Below are 4,938 nucleotides of genomic sequence, written 5' to 3'. Positions count from 1 at the left end.
TGTCTAATTTATGGAATATAGGTTTGAGAGTCATAAACTTACTATGTTAATTAACACCATGGAAATGAAATATAAACTGATGAAAACTGAATCCATCTCCTTCTCCTCGGACCCGTTCCACCCTCTCAGATTTGCTGACTCCTCAATTACCAGCATTCACCTACCCAATCCAGAATACTTCTTTTCTCCTTTATTTCTCTTCTCCTTCAACCCATGTTTCCAATTGATAGTTATCTCCCGTTAGTTTTAATTTCTCATAGTTCTCATATCTTTCCAAAAGGCTCCAATGAAGACTTTCCAATCTTACTATGACCTGAGCTCTCAGCAGTGTTGACAGTGTTGAGCACGCCCTCAGATGATGAGCCTCGCCCTCTGAATTTAGAAGTCCCGTACTCATACCTCTTTGGGGACTTGCTCCCACTACCACTTGGAGGCTATTTTTTTATGGCTGTTGTGAGCCTTGAGATCCTGCCTTTGGTCCTGATCTAACCCCCTGGCTTTAAGTTTCATCTATCTATATGCCTTCAGTACCAAATCAGAATCGTTAGCCAAACATTTTTCCTGAGCATATGGCCCCTACATCCAACTGCTCACTCACATCTCCACTTAGTTATTATAAAATGCACAGTAGTTGCTGTAGTTTTTGACTGACCAGCATACCTCCTCTGGAACAAACTCCTCTTCTTTGTGAGGAAGCCATCCTAGGTGGCGTCTCACTAAAAGCAGGGTTCAATCAGAGCCCTGCACCCCTCTCGATGTTCCCATTGAGTGAAAAGTGCCTTGTTCCACAATCACTGAAAACATGCTCACTGACTACTTTTAGAGCCTCCACATGAGGATGTGAACATTAGTCATCACGTCAGTAATAGTCATTGATCATAAGATTTTCCAGCTGTTTCTCCAAAAAACAAATAAGCAACAGGAACTAGAAATGCTCAACCACTTTCCTACAAGGTCATATCCTGTTAATAACATAACGAGCTTTAAATTTCAAATGGGACCTTAAAGGCTTAGATCATGTGATTTAAAAAAAGTACTTAGTACAGAGTAACTTTTCCAGAAGTCTCGAATAAAGCAAACTCAAGATTTTAAAAAATTTTTCCCATTCTACTAAAAAAATAATTTTTAAAAAGTTCAAGTATCACTTCATAATGGAAAAGAACTGGAAAGGAAGAAAAATTATGACATGTATTCATTCACTTAACAAATTAAATAAAATATATTAAGTAATAATCATATAAATTTTAGGGCAGTAATTTTTGTAGGATAGTATGGCCGAATCACTCTTTGAAAAACCAATGTTTGGTAGAACTCACTTTCCCGGAATAGTACAAAGATTTACCTCTGTAACAGAGATTCCTATGAACAGACAGAAGTTTTGTCAAATCAGTCTAAACTTCGAACACTGCAACAATGCAAAAAAATCTAAGCTCTTTATAACTTAAGGTGCCATTACCCACAGAAGACTTTTACCTACTTTGACAGCCTTGCTGAACTATGCTTGTGAGATTTAAAGAATCTTTATGCATCATCCAAATTGCTAGCCTTTTTTAATCCTTTGGTTAGCAGGTTTGCATCCTGTTATTCAATTAAATTCTTTCCTTTAATTATTGAACAAAAATATTCCAACTATCTGTTTAAGGCCGTCTACTGAATGCTATGGAAATAAAAATATGAATAAAACATGCAGCTCTCAGTCTGGTAATGGAGATAAAATTGAAAAGAGCAAGTAACAAAAAGTAGTAAATTTATAATAAATGCACCACTGCTACTAATTCAGAAGAGAAAGACACCATTTGGAGTGAGAGTGGGGGAAATTAGGGATGTCTTCTCAGAGGATGAGGTATTTGAGTAAGGCACTGAGGCCGAGCAGTACCTGATGGGCAGGATGGGTGGGAGGAGTTACATTTTGAGCAGAAGTGAGAGCAACTCCAAGAACACCATTCACTTCACAGTCACTTTGGATTTTAATGTTTTATGAAATTTTTCTTAATAGCAATAAAGTGCCTTTGAGAATGGAGTGCCTTTTTCTAATTTGCACCATGTCACCATATCAATAAGCAGTATGCCTGCCTCCCAGGGACTGCGTGAAAATTTAACTATCTCAAACCCTGTGAATATGTGAAGAAAAAAAACTCCCCTAAAAATTTGTCATCAAAAACTAGCTCTCACACAGGACCTCCAGTCCAAATTCACAATGCCTAGGTGGACTGGAAAACCTCAAGGCAAAAATTTGTTTTAAAATAGTCCTGGATTGGTAGAAACTAAAGAAATCTGGTAGCAGCAAACATAAGTTTTCTAGAGGAACTCACCTTCAATCTAGACCTCAAGAAGCCCCACAGATAAATATAAATTCACACTTAAAAACCACAAAAACTAAATTCACACTTAAAAATCACAAATATATAGGAGCAACAACCAGTAGAACTGCCTCTCCGCCCCCGCCCCGGCAAAAAACCCCAGATCAGCAAATATTTCAGATATTGGAATTACCAAATACAAGATCCAAAACAATTATGTTTAAGAAAATAAAAGTAGCAATTGATAAAATGACTATTAAAAATAAGCATATTTTAAAAATGACTAAATAGAACTTTTAGAAATAAAAGCATGTAAGACAAGGGACATTTAAAACATAAAGGATATCTTTAGTAGCAGACTAGACACTGATAAAGAGACTTTTGTGAACTTGAAGATAAAGTTGAAGAAATTATCAAGAATAAAGCAGAGAAGTACAGAGATGGAAAATTTAACGAGAGATTAAAAAACATGAGGATGTTGTTGATACCTGATACATCCAGTTAGATTTCCAAGAGAAAAGAAAGAGAATGGATCAGAGGCAACATATGAAGAGATAAAGGCTGGACATTTTCTAGAACTGATGAAAAACACTCATCCAAAGATACAGAATATCCAATAAATCCAGAACAGATTCATTAAAAGATTTCCACACCTCATATATCATAGAGACACTATAGAACACCAAAGACAAAGGGATCTTAAAAGTAGCCAGAATGAAAAGGCAGATTATCTTCAAATGAACAACAATTAGCTCATTTCTCAAGAGCTACAATGCAAGTCAAAACGCAGTGGAATAATACTTTCAGTGTGATGAGAGAAAAATAAGTGTCAATCTAGCATTAGCACAAGCTGAAAAAAAAAATCTTAAGAACAAAAGCAAAATAAATACTTCATGGGAACAGTATTCTAGACAGGGGAAACAGAAAGTACAAATGTCTGGAGATGGGCACATGCTTGGGATGTTTGGGAAAGCCAGCATGGCAGAGGCAGAGTAAATGAAGATGAGCACTGGGAGAGATGAATGCTAGGAGATAAGGACAGAGGAGTGCAGTGGGGCAGATTACCTACTCTTTTAAAATTAATCTTAAGGACCTGAATTTCTCCACTGGGAAAGTCAGTGGAGAGTCCGATAAGCCACGATGGCTAAGCCCCATATTGTTGAGTGTCCTGGTATCAATTAGATGGTCTGATGCAAAGAAGTTTAGGCATCAGTTTGGGTTGGTTTGGTTGGTTGGTTGGCTGGTTGGTTGGTTGGTTTTCCATAGGTCCCTAAACAATTTTATTTTTTTTTTTTAATTTATTGAGGTGATGTTGGTTAATAAAATTATATAGGTTTCAAGTATACAACTCAATAATATGTCATATGAATATTGCACTGCATGTTCACCATTGAAAGTCAAATATCCTTCCGTCACCATCTATTTGACCCCCCCTTACCCTTATCTACCTCCCAAATCCCATCCCTCCGATAATCACTGAACTATTGTCTGTATCTATGAGTTTTCATTTGTCTTGTTCGTTTCAGTATTCGATCCCACATATGAGTGAAATCATATGGTTCTCGACTTTTTCTGTCTGACTTATTTTGCTTAGCATGATAACCTCAAGATCCATCCATGTTGTCACAAATGGCGATATTTCATCCTTTCTTATGGGTGAGTAAATATTCCATTGTATATATGTGCCACAGCTTTTTTATCTGATCATCTATCAAAGGATACTTCAGTAGCTTTGTGGTCAAATTAGCTGGTCTAAAGTTTCCTTTCAACCTTGAAATCTTATTCAGGCAGAACAATAACGGTTAATTTTTATTCAACCAACCATACTTTATTAAGATATGTTTCAATATAGTAACTAACTAGAAAAGTTAAGGGGAATTCCCAAATCTAAGTAAGTGCTATGTGCCACTTGGATTTTCATCAGCCGTGGTGTTTGGCAGGCTTCAACTCCTTTAAGGGAATTTTGAGGCTAAAAGGTAATTCATAGTATTCACCTTCTAATCCATAAAATGTTGTGTTGAATAGGTTCTTGGAGTGTGATATTCAAAAGCCAGTACCTGATAGCTAGTTACATTTGTTGAAATTATGAATAAATAGCTTCATAAATGGTTTTTCTATTAACTAAGTAATGGAATCACTTGTTCAATTCTCACTGATAAGGCAAAGGTTTCTTTACTAGATAGATAGATAGATAGATAGATAGATAGATAGATAGATAGATAGATAGATAGATAGATAGAAATATGAGAGAGAGAACAAATTTATCAAGGTATCTTCCAGTGGAAGAGTATTTCTTTGTAATTGTATTTCTTTGCCCATCATCTTAAATTCATACTGAAAAACAGAACTCTATAACCCAGTCTCATTTTGCCTGTCTTTTATTATTTTCATCTATAACTCTCAACTCTAAGCAATCCTTTGCCTCAACTATATCACAATTCTTTACTAGAGCTCTTCCCCTTGTCTTAGATGTTCTCCACACTCTCTTTACAGCCACCCAAAATATTAATTCTCATCACTAATTCAAACACTTCCACCAAGCCTTCTTCAAATAATTGTGTCCTTCCCACAAAACAGAATGGACAGGAGTAGACAATTAGCCACAGGAAGCCCCCAGAACTTGTATCTCTGTACTGGC

This window comes from Pteropus vampyrus, unplaced genomic scaffold, assembly GCF_000151845.1.
Source record: "Pteropus vampyrus isolate Shadow unplaced genomic scaffold, Pvam_2.0 Scaffold8, whole genome shotgun sequence".
In the NCBI taxonomy this organism is placed as follows: domain Eukaryota; kingdom Metazoa; phylum Chordata; class Mammalia; order Chiroptera; family Pteropodidae; genus Pteropus; species Pteropus vampyrus.
This window is presented reverse-complemented; position numbering follows the sequence as displayed.